The sequence below is a fragment of the Hyla sarda genome, chromosome 3 (genome assembly GCF_029499605.1).
Source record: "Hyla sarda isolate aHylSar1 chromosome 3, aHylSar1.hap1, whole genome shotgun sequence".
Taxonomy (NCBI): Eukaryota; Metazoa; Chordata; class Amphibia; order Anura; family Hylidae; genus Hyla; species Hyla sarda.
Genome location: NC_079191.1, coordinates 329,335,110 through 329,347,385, shown reverse-complemented (window position 1 = coordinate 329,347,385; position 12,276 = coordinate 329,335,110). Strand labels below are relative to the sequence as shown.

General features: G+C 47.1%; 1 protein-coding gene across 1 annotated transcript in view; it reads right to left on the bottom strand.

Moving 5' to 3' along the window:
* SYNE1 (spectrin repeat containing nuclear envelope protein 1) overlaps positions 1–9,729 on the bottom strand; it is a 483,893-nt gene extending 474,164 nt beyond the window's left edge. Inside the window, exon 1 of the mRNA XM_056567280.1 lies at positions 9,576–9,729. The gene's annotated coding sequence lies outside the window, so the exon portion shown is untranslated. The remainder of the gene's footprint in view (positions 1–9,575) is intronic.
* Between the last annotated feature and the right edge of the window lie 2,547 nt (positions 9,730–12,276).

Genomic DNA, 12,276 nt, shown 5'->3' with positions numbered 1-12,276 from the left:
GGAAGGAACATTGCTCATCTCCCTCTCAGACTGCATGCATCCTGTACCCATTTAATGTGAGCATATATAGTTATCTGAATACACATACCGTCTAAAGTCTATGCGTCTAATGTGTATACCGTATTTTTCGCCGTATAAGATGCAACTTTTTCTTCCCCAAAACTGGGGGGGGGGGGAAGTTGGTGCGTTTTATACGGCGAATACACACCTATCGCGGCGGTCCCTTCGGCCATCAACGGCCGGGACCCGCGGCTAATACAGGACATCACCAATTGCAGTGATGCCCTGTATTAACCCTTCAGACGCGATGATCAAAGTTGACCGCCGGGTCTGAAGTGAAAGTGACACTAACCGGCTGTTCAGTGAAAGTGACACTAATCGGGTTGTTTGGGACCGCCGCGGTGATATTGCGGCGTCCCGAACAGCTTACAAGACACCGGGAGGGACCTTACCTGCCTCCTCGGTGTCTGCTCCATTCCGGGATCCCCTGCATGGCCGGCACTCTCCTTCGACGTCATCACATCATCGCGCATGCTGTCCCGTCATCCAATAGGAGCGGCGTGCGTAGCGACGTGATGACGGAGAGCGTGGATCCCGGGGAAGAAGACGTCCGGAGCGATGGAGCGACATCCAGGGCAGCGTTGACGAGCAGTGACGGGTCCGGAGCGGCAGGGACACGTGAGTACTACCTCCTATACCAGTGGTCTTCAACCTGCGGACCTCCAGATATGCAAATCTACAACTCCCAGCATGCCCGGACAGCCATTGGCTGTCCGGGAATGCTGGGAGTTGTAGTTTTGCAACATCTGGAGGTCCGCAGGTTGAAGATTACTGTTGGGTTCAGAATCTTTTTTTTTTCTAGATTTTGCACCTTTAAAATTGGGTGCGTCTTATATGCCGGTGCGTCTTATAGGGCGAAAAATACGATATATATGAGTGTGTAATATGTGCATGTGTAGGTATATAGGTATGTGTTGGGGGACTCTGGATTTAACAAGATGGTTCATTATCTCAGGGGGAAAAAAAAAATATGAGGTACAGTTCTTTTTCTAGTGTAGGAACTAAAATTACCTAGGGCAGCTTGATTCCTAGAAATGGCCCTGACCAAACACAACTTGTGGACAGGAGTGGTACTGTTTAATCAAGAAAGAAGCAGCATTTTTCTAATCCCCTTTAAAGAGTACCTGTCATGATGATACATTTTATAATCCTCCCAGTTCGCACCCCCTATCATGATAAACCACCCCCTGCCTTTATTTTTATTATGTGTTATGTTTCTACCTTGATGTTGCTCTGTATTTTCTTCTCAGTTTCAGTCAGCTCCAAAAGACTGGAAAGGGGCGTTCCCCAGCAGGTGTGACATCATCTAATGCAGGGGAGAACTTCCTTTCTCACTCTGCTGTTGCCGTGCGGAATTCTACAAAGGAAATTTACTGTCCATAGACTGCAATGGGATTTCGCTGTCCCATTCACACAGTGGAATTTCCGTGGCAGCAATTCCGATGCGGAAATTCTACATTCCACAAAATGTAAGATCAGTCTTTAATTTTGCAGGATTCTGCAGTGGAATCCCTTTGAAGTGAATGTGGCTTTGCATTTCAACCTTTGCAGAATTGCAGAAATTACGCCATGTGAACATGGCCAAGAGTGGATCCAAAGGGAATGAGAAATATAAAGAAGGGCCTGATCATTTTCCTTCCAGCAAGATCGACTTCTGGTAAACCTGCTGCGGCTCAAACTCTCAGCAGGAAACTTGCTGTAAACCTGCCTGTGTGAATGGACCCTTAAAAGGGGTACTCCACTGGAAAACATTCTTTTTTTAAATCAACTGGTGCCAGAAAGTTAAACAGACTTGTAAATTATTTCTATAAAAAAATATTAATCATTCCAGTACTTATCAGCTGCTGTATAATACAGAGGAAGTTCTTTTCTTTTTGAACTTCCTTTCTGTCTGACCACAGAGCTCTCTGCTGACACCTCTGTCCATTTTAAAAACTGTCCAGAGTAGGAGCAAATCCCCATATAAACCCTATCCTGCTCTGGACAGTTCCTGATATAGACAGAGGTGTCAGCAGAGAGCACTGTGGTCAGACAGAAAGGAAATTCAAAAAGAAAAGAACTTCCTGTGGATTATACAGCAGCTGATAAGTACTGGAAGAATTAAGATTTTTTAAAAGAAGTAATTTACAAATCTGTTTAAATTTCTACCAGTTGATTTAAAAAATGTTTTCCAGTGGAGTACCCCTTTAAGGGTAGGGTCACCCATGCCATATTTTTGTGGTCAATGGGTAGCAAAATACACAGCTGATGTTGTAACCCAATGACTTCAATGGGTAAGGAAATACTCAGCAACAAATACACAGCAAAATACGACACATGTGACCCTACCCTAAAGGTGTATTGGGAGGAATTTATCATTATGTTTCTTTTGAAAGTGTGTTGTGAAACTTCTTTTTCACTATGGTTTTGCTTTTTCTGGGACCAATTTATCATAATGGCACAGGAAGATTGATACATTTGGCAAGTTCAGAAATCCCTCCTCTTCTGCTTTTCTGCAATTTTTTGCTCCGTTGTGAAAAAAAAAAAGAGTAACTTTAAAAAAAGAAATATGCTATCAAAAGTCAGTTTTGTAAGCCCGTTTAGGGCTGGAATAGATTTGCTGTGTTTTTTGTGGGTTGAGTGACTTTTTATGCAAAAAGTCACATTTGATAAATTTATTACCATTGCAGTGAAGTGAAATCCCTAAATTACTCCACATACAGCATGGACTCAAAATTGCTTACGGTAAATTCCGTCCCTCATGGATTGTTGCATTAATATATGCTTAGGCGCTCCTGTGGCAATCAATGCTCCCAAGCTAAGCAGAAAAAAAAGCTTTACCTCCTATGATAAATGTCCATCTTTTAGTTACCGCCTCCTGGTACTTAAAAAAAATAAAATAAAAATAAAAAATAAAGCTGGTATACTTACCTCACCCGCTACCAAGGCACTGCAGCTGTGAGATTTTCCACTACCCGCTTTGGTCCGGATTTTTCTCTTTCCGATGACAGCCCACTCCCCACTCAGCACATCACAGAGCTGTACAGGGAAGCGGGACATCATTGCAAGGAGAAAATAAAACAGGACCGTAAGATCTGACAGCTGCAGCGCCAAAGGAGCAAGCAAGGTAAGTATGCAGACTTTTGTTACTTTACTGCGGTAAACATATATTTTCCTTGAAAATACCTTTAAATATGAAAAAGAATAATTTGTCACAACAAGGACATTTTTTGGGTAGAATCTTTGGCGGCCCAAGCATGCATGTTACACTTTATTTTTAGCCCTCTAGCACCTTAACAATGGTGCAGAGATTTTATATAAGCTTTTCTTTGACTAGCAAAAGGTGGTATTTTTCCAAAAAATGTTGTGTGTGACACAAGCCTCAACCCCTTAAGGACCCAGCCCATTTTCACCATAATGGGGTACCCCGCTGCTCAGCATTTGGAACAAACGAACACACGAGCTGGGAGCTCATGACGTCATAGCCCAGCCCCCTCGTGACATCACCTTTGCCTCTCTCAATGCAAGTCTATGGAAGGGGCGTCACGCCCCCTCCCATAGACTTGTATTGAGGGGACAAGGCGGGCATGAGGTCACGAGGGGGTGGGCCGGGATGTCACGATGCCCCCTCCCCTGCACTGCCTGTCATCCGCCTCGGAGAGGTTGATGGGCTGATGAGGTACCGGGCTTCTTCTGCAGGGAGGATTGCGGGGGTCCTCAGCGGCGGCCCCCCCCCCGCAATCAGACATTTTATATAGATAAGAGAACAGCAGAGTACCCCTTTAAAGGAAAACTGACAGCAGGGTCACCAATGCTAACCTGAATATACAGGTAGATGTAAAGGTAAAAATAAATAAAAAATCAGTGCAGCTGTTCAGGAGATATTTATATTGTTGCTAGTATGGTATTTATGGGTTTTCCCTGCATGGATCTGCTTGATTGACAGGTCTTCCTAAACTGAATAGGGAGAGAGTAGATGACAAATTAATACTTCACCCCATGTCCCGCTCTTTTTTAAAACAATTTTTATCTTTGAAAAGCCACAAGATTCAGAGTAAGACACAGCTCTTTGATGAGTTCACCTGTCAGGTTTTCATAATGGTTGTGGATACGACAGAATGAAACTGACAGGTTCCCTTTAAATTTCAGTCAGCTGCACCTCAGCAACAAACTGCAGACAAAAGTATTCAATATAAATTATGAAACAAATGTAATCTGTAGAGCCCATGCTACAAAAATGCTGCATCCCCACAGGTACATGGGAAGAACGCTGAACAGACTATCGGCAAGAAGGTCCATAGGCTGAAAACACAATGGCGCCGGTGTTAAGGGATCAGCAGTGCTGCACACAAATACTTAATACAAAAAAAGGCTTAAATGTCACTTTATATTGCTTGGGCAGAAAGACAACAGGCCTTATGTAAACTGATAGAACTTCTGGTCTTGTGTACATAGCAACCAATCACAGGGCTCATTTTTTGTGCTGCACGATATGAATATTAACCCATACCGCAATACTGGTTTGGCCCCACCCCCTCGGGAATGAATGAATGAATGAATGAATCAGCCCAGCGCTGTCCCCATCGGGGAACTTATCATATGTGACCTGCGAGCGCTGTTCTGCCCCCCCCCCCCCCCCCCAATTAATTATTAGCCTGGCCCAGCGCTGTCCCCATCAGGGTACTACTCACATGTCACCCAAATGCGCTGCCCTCCTCGCCCTGTTTGTTGCAGCCGCCGGCACTGACACTCTATACCAGTGGTCTCCAACCTGCGGACCTACAGATGTTGCAAAACTACAACTCCCAGCATGCTCGGACAGCCGTTGGCTGTCCGGGCATGCTGGGAGTAGTAGTTTTGCAACATCTGGAGGTCCGCAGGTTGGAGACCACTGCTTTATACTGTGCGGTATCACTATGCCCGGGCTACAAACTGCAAAAAATAAAACAAAATAAACTTTAACTCACCTCCCGTTGGTCCAGTACCGGCCTCACCTGCTTCCTGGGGATGGAACGTCGGACAGTCGTCAGCCTATGACCGGCCGCAGCGATGTTCTGCCTCGGCCTGTGATAGGCTGAGCCCACTGTCATGTAAGAAGTCGGCTTCTTACATGACAGTGGGCTCAGCCTATCATCGGCCGAGGCGGAACATCGCTGCGGCCGGTGAAAGGCTGATGGCTCTGTGACGTTCCCGTCCCCAGCGTAAGGCCGACATAGGTGCGTTAAAGTTTATTTTGTTTACCTTTTGCAGCTCGGGCATAGGGATACAGCGCACAGTATAGAGTGCCAGCGCCGGCGGCTGCAACAAACAGGACGAGGAGGGCAGCGCTTGCGGGTGATATGTGAGTATTTACCCCGATGGGGATGTGGGCTGATAATTAATATGGGGGGGAGGGGCTAGGAAATACCGTTATATACCGTGGAACCGCCGAAAGTTTAAAAAATACCGTGATTCACACATTTGGTCATACCGCCCGGCCCTAGACCACAGTGCCTGTCCGTGTGAGGAACTGTCCCGAGTAGGACCAAATCCCCATAACAAACCTCTCCTGCTCTGGACAGTTCCTGACACAACTTCCTCTGTAGTATACAGCAGCTAAGTACTGAAAGGGTTAAGATTTTTTTAATAGAAGTAATTTACAAATCTGTTTAACTTTCTGGCATTAGTTGCTTAGAAATAAAAAAATTTCCACTGGAGTACCCCTTAAGTATCAGTATTCCAAAAACTGCCAGAAAAAAACCCAAGTGGGAACCTAGCCTTACAACTGTATTGGGGAGTACTCCGCTTTTTCTTCTTTTTGTGTGGCATATGTAGCGCTACCTGGATCATTTACACTGTCACACCTGTGCTGCTCACATGTGCATTGTCTTATTGGACTTGTAGGGTTAAAGGGGTATTCCAGGCAAAACCTTTTTTTATAGATATCAACTGGCTCCGGAAAGTTTAACAGATTTGTAAATTACTTCTATAAAAAAAATCTTAATCCTTCCAATAGTTATTAGCTTCTGAAGTTTTCTGTCTAACTGCTCAATGATGGTGTCACGTCCCAGGAGCTGTGCATGATGGGAGAATATCCCCATAGGAACTGCACAGCTCCCGGGACGTGAGTCATCAGAGAGCAGTTAGACAGAAAACAACAACTCAACTTCAGAAGCCAATAACTATTGGAAGGATTAAGATTTTTTTATTACATTAGGACATAGCACTGATCAGTGTTATCGGTGATCTTCAGCTCTGGTCTGCCTGATCTCAGACCAGAGCAGAAGACCCCCTGGAGACGGCCGGAGGCAGGTGAGGGGACCTATTGGCCACCATGCTGAATGATCAGATCCCCACGGCAGCGCTGCGAGCGATCCGATCATCCATTTTAAGTGGCGCACTGCGGCAGAATCTGTTCGCATATGCATTTCCATCTAGGGAGACGGGGCATGTCCATGTGGTCCTAGCGTCGACTGATTCAGTCACAGCAGAAGGAAACTTATATTTCCAGGCAGAAAATCCGTAATTAGAATCAACAAAGGTTGTAGAATTCTGACTGCCAAGGAAATACTAGAACAGTTTTCCCAACCTGTGGCCCTCCATCTGTTGCAAAACTGAATGCTGTCAGGGCATGCTGGGAGTTGTAGTTTTGCAACAGCTGAAAAGCCAAGGTTTGGAAACCACTGCTCGAGATATACTGTATGCTATCAATATCAGTACTAAGAAAGCCCTTAAATAAAGCCTAGTTATAGTAGGGCTGGGCGGTATACCGGTTCATACCGAAATTTTTGTGCTGCACGATATGAATTTTTTCCATACCGCAATACCCTCGGGAATGAATTATCAGCCCAGCGCTGTCCCCACATCGGGGAACTAATCATATGTCACCCGCAAGCACTGCCCTCCTCCTCTTCTGTTGTGGGCCGCTGGAACTCTATACTGTACGCCAGTGGTCTCCAACCTCCGGACTTCCAGCTGTTGCAAAACTACAACTCCCAGCATACCCGGTCATGCTGGGAGTTGTAGTTTTGCAACATCTGGAGGTCCGCAGGTTGGAGACCACTGCCCTATGGGGTCACTATGGTTGGCCCTTTTGGGGTCACTGAATTTACCACATACAGGGACAATAGCTGATACCTATGTGGACAGGGACTTGTGTGTCACCCGCAAGCACTGTTCTCCTCTTCTTTGTTGGGGGCCGCTGGCGCTGGAACTCACTGTACGCCAGTGGTCTCCAACCTGCGGACCTCCAGCTATTGCAAAACTACAACTTCCAGCATGCCCGGACAGCCAACGGCTGTCCGGGCATGCTGGGAGTTGTAGTTTTGCAACAGCTGGAGGTCCGCAGGTTTGAGATCACTGCTGTACGCTGTATCCCTATGCCCGGGCTGCAAAAGATAAACAAAATAAACTTTAACTTACCTATGTCAGCCTCACGCTGTTCCTGGGGACGTGAACGTCGGACAGCCGTCAGCCTATCACCGGCCGCAGCGATGTCCCGCCCCGGCCAGTGATAGGTTAAATGCACTGTCATGTAAGGAGCTCTGGCCGGCAGGACATCGCTGCGGCCGGTCATAGGCTGATGGCTGTCCGACGTTCACGTCCCCAGGAAGAGCGTGAGGCCGACGTGGTAAGTTAAAGTTTATTTTGTTTATCTTTTGCAGCCCGGGCATAGAGATACAGCGTACAGCAGTGATCTCAAACCTGCGGACCTCCAGCTGTTGCAAAACTACAACTCCCAGCATGCCCGGACAGCCGTTGGCTGTTCGGGCATGCTGGGAGTTGTAGTTTTGCAACACCTGGAAGTCCGCTGGTTGGAGACCACTGGCGTACAGTATAGAGTTCCATCGCCAGCGGCCCCCAACAAAGAGGAGGAGGGCAGTGCTTGCAGGTGACATATGTGAGTAGTACCCCGCTGGGCTGATAATTAATTGGGGGGGGGGGGGAGCAGAAGAGCGCTGGCGGGTAACATGATTTGGTGGGGGAGAGCAGAACAGCGCTGGCGGGTAACATGATTTGGGGGGGGGGGTTGAAAGAAATACCGTTATATACCGTGGAACCGCCATAAGTTACAAAAATACCGTGATACGCATATTTGGTCATACCGCCCAGCTCTAAGTCATAGATGGTATTGCATTTCCCAGCGTATTCCACAGTAAGAATTGACATGTCAATTCTTTCTGTGGAGGCTGGAATGGAAATTTCTGCGGCAGATGTTTTTGCCACAGAAGTTCTGCTGTGTGCATGGTGCAGCAGAATCTGATGAGACTCTGCTGCAACGGAATTTCAGAGCAAAATTTTTCCACCAGATTCCACTCGGAAATTCCACCGTCCTTGGAATTACTTAGAATACTGAAAGTAATAGCAGAAAATATGTACATGGTCAGAGAAGCCTTGAAATGACAAAATTACATAAACACAGTTGAGAAAAGACTCAGGTTCTTTGGGTTCAACCCAGGGAGGGGGGGGGGGGACATGTATATAAAGAGGAGGGGTATGCCATATTAAGGGAATAGAGAACATTCTGCCAGACTGACTTCACGACCACCCATTGGACCCCAATGATTCTGTAGGGGTGTCAATCGTTTTGGTAGAATGAACAGTCTGGTGTCCTGTATTAGTATTGCTAGTGATAAACCTGTCTACAGTGACAACAGATTCTAATAGTGACACCAGGCCGATGTGTAGGTACGGTGCCCGACTGTGGATCTCTGGGAAGAAATCTTTGTGGCAGTGCCCTCAGACGGTGCAGAATACGACATTACACTGAATATTTCATTCCAGGACAAGCTTTGGGTAGCCAATGACTAGCACTGAGGTCTCCCATATGGAATGATGCCCTCCAGATGGGGCACCGCACCGTACAGTGACAACAGATTCTAATAGTGACACCAGGCCGATGTGTAGGTACGGTGCCCGACTGTGGATCTCTGGGAAGAAATCTTGGTGGCAGTGCCCTCAGACAGGGCAGAATACGACATTACACTGAATATTTCTTCCCAGGACAAGCTTTGGGTAGCCAATGACTAGCAATGAGGTCTCCCATGTGGAATGATGCCCTCCAGATCCTGTGTATACCCCAGGGATTGTGTGACCCCATAATACAGAACCATGATGGGCTTCTCCACATGAAGGCTTCAGACAGCAGACACATTTACTTTCTGTGTCCATCTCATCATCTCCCCTCACCTCTATAGCCATGGCTGCTCTCTGGGATTCCTTCAGCCAGCTCTCCTCCTCCAAGCAGTGTCCTCCTCCATCCCTCCCGTGTTGTGGTTGACAGGAAGCCCTGCTCCTTGGTAACGAAGTACAACAACTCTGCTCGACTAGTCCCGGGCTCAGTGACTACCATGTCCTGGCCCTACAGCTGGCACACAGTCAGGGTGTGTGGCCTACACACATATATATACAGCAGCAGGGCTTCAGCCAGAATATACATATACAACACGTACTGCAGCACTGGGGTCTCACCTGCCCGGCACACGGTGCCCCCGGCACTATGGATGCTGGGCACAGACTACATAGAATCACACATGCCCTCCTGCCCGCAGACTCACCCCGTGTCCCGCTGGTGCAGAGCCGCGCATCCTCCCCGGTCCCCGTGCTCCGGTCCTCCCTGCAGCAGGCTCCGTAGTAATGTGTCCTCAGCCTCCGGTGTAGCACTGAGGCGGGGAGAGCAGAGCTGAGGAGGAGGCAGCCCGGGAGGAGGGGTCTCTATAGCCCGCACTGTGTCTCCTCACCGACCTGGTAGCTTCTCTATAGCATTGCATAACCTAGGCTGCAGTGTACAATACACACAATGCGGTTTACATAATGGTTTCCATGTGCTCTGTCTCCACACACGCTGCGGCACCGCATTTACACGTCAGGAAGGACAGCTAGAGACCTCGCACAAGTCCCTGTCCACATAGGTATCAGCTATTGTCCCTGTATGTGGTAACTTCACTGACCCCAAAAGGGCCAACCATAGTGACCCCATAGGGCAGTGGTCTCCAACCTGCGGACCTCCAGATGTTGCAAAACTACAACTCCCAGCATGCCCGGACAGCCAACGGCTGTCCGGGCATGCTGGGAGTTGTAGTTTTGCAACATCTGGAGGTCCGCAGGTTGGAGACCACTGCCATAGGGCTATGTTCATACAGTAAAGTTTAAGGCTCCCAAATACACTTGTTTTACAAAAACAAGTCTTTTTTTTTTTTTTTGCTTTTTGGAGCATTTTAAGTCTTCATTCAGACACAAGTTTCCCGTTCTTTGTCATCCATGATGCAGCTTTTGTAGTATTTTCCCAACATAGTGCGTATTAGTATATGCGTTTTTTGTGCTGTTTTTCACCTACGTTTTTCTTATTACAAATCATGCAATTCTTTAATCGTAGAATTCAAGGATTATTCATGAACAATGTAGGGGGGGGGAACGCCAGAAAAACACCCACACACTTGTTTTTTTATGGTATATTTTATATATGGGAGGGAAAATCTAAATCGGGTAGGAGGTAAGTTGTGTGGAAACGTGGCCTAAGGCTAGGTTCACACTGTGGAATTTCTGGGCAGAATTTCTGCCGGAGATCGAGTCGGCAGCACTAGGACTGCATGGACTACATTGCTGTCCCCATAGATGGCAATGCATTTCTGAGCAGATCTCCCAAAAGATCCACCCAGAAATGTATAGCAGTAATGCAGTCTGCACGGTGCTAGCGCCGCCAGCTCGATCTCCGGCAGAAATTCTGCCAGCCTTAGGGTCTATTCACACAGCAGAATTTTGGCTTGCAGAATTCCGCCTCAAATTAAAGCCCATAGACTTCTAAGGCTGGGTTTACACTGCAGAATTTCTGCCGAAGATCGAGCTGGCGGCGCTAGGACCGAGCAGACTGCATTGCTGCCCCCATAGACTGCAATGCATTTCTAGGTGGATCTTATGGGAGATCTGCTCAGAAATGCATTGCCATCTATGGGAACGGCAATGTAGTCCACGCGGTCCTAGTGCCGCCAGCTTGATCTCCGGAAGAAATTCTGCCCAGAAATTCCACAGTGTGAACATAGCTTAAGGGATTCCATTCACACTTCTGAAATTCTGCTTGCGGAATTCGGCAAGCGGAAATTCGGAAGTGTGAATGGAAGTGCCGAATCCCATAGAAATCTATTGGCTTTAATATGAGGTGGAATTCTGAAAGCGGAAATTTTGCCGTGTTAATAACCCTGAGGCTAAGTTTCCACTTGTTTTTTTTCTGGCAGTTTTTGGATAGCTGCCACTGCAGTTTTTGACCAAAGCCAGAAATGTATTCAAAAGGAATAGGACATATAAAGGAAGGACTTACACTTCTCCTCCCTTATGGATCCACTTCTGACTTTGGCTCAAAAACTGCCAGAAAAAAACCAAGTGGAATCCTAGCCTAAGGCTAGGTTCACACTGTGGAATCCCCAGGCAGAAAATTTCTGCCTGGAGATTCCGAGTGCGGTCAGCGCCGGCTGAATCAGTCGGCACTAGGACCGCATGGACACTGCAGTCTCCAATAGCCTGCAATGTGTTCCGCGAGTATTTCCGCCTGAAGAATGAGCAACGCCATGCTTCAGGTGGAAATTTTCAAGCGGATTTTCCATTCACAAATTCTGCTTCACAAAGTGAAGTGTGAATTTGTGAATGGAAACCCAGCCACTATACTATACATTTTAGTAAGCGGATTTTCTTCCTGCAATTTTAAAGTGGAATTGCAGGCGGAAATTCCGTAGTTTGAACCTAGCCTTAGGCTGGGTTCACACTGTGGAATTTCTGGGCAGAATTTCTGCCGGAGATCGAGCCGGCGGCATTAGGACCGCGCGGACTACATTGCCTTTCCCATAGATGGCGATGCATTTTTGAGCAGATCTCCCAAAAGATCCACCCAGAAATGCATTGCAGTCTATGGGGGCAGCAATGCAGACTGCTCGGTCCTAGCGCCACTGGCTCGATCTCCGGCAGAAATTCTGCCCAGAAATTCTGCAGTGTGAACCTAGCCTTAGGGTGGTTTCACTGATGAAGTTCTTACAGAAATTTGTCAGAAAAAAAAACATGGAGGACATGTGGCATTTTGTCATTTCTTAGGAAAAAAATGCTGCAACAGAAGTTGAAACATAACCCCACCTATACCATGGTCGCTGACGTCACTTCACAAGGACACACCAATATCAGCTGTCCTCACAACGGTAGATATATAGATCTTCTGGACTGGCACCAGACTAGCCACATAGTTTCTAATTCACACCATGTTCAGTATATTGTGGA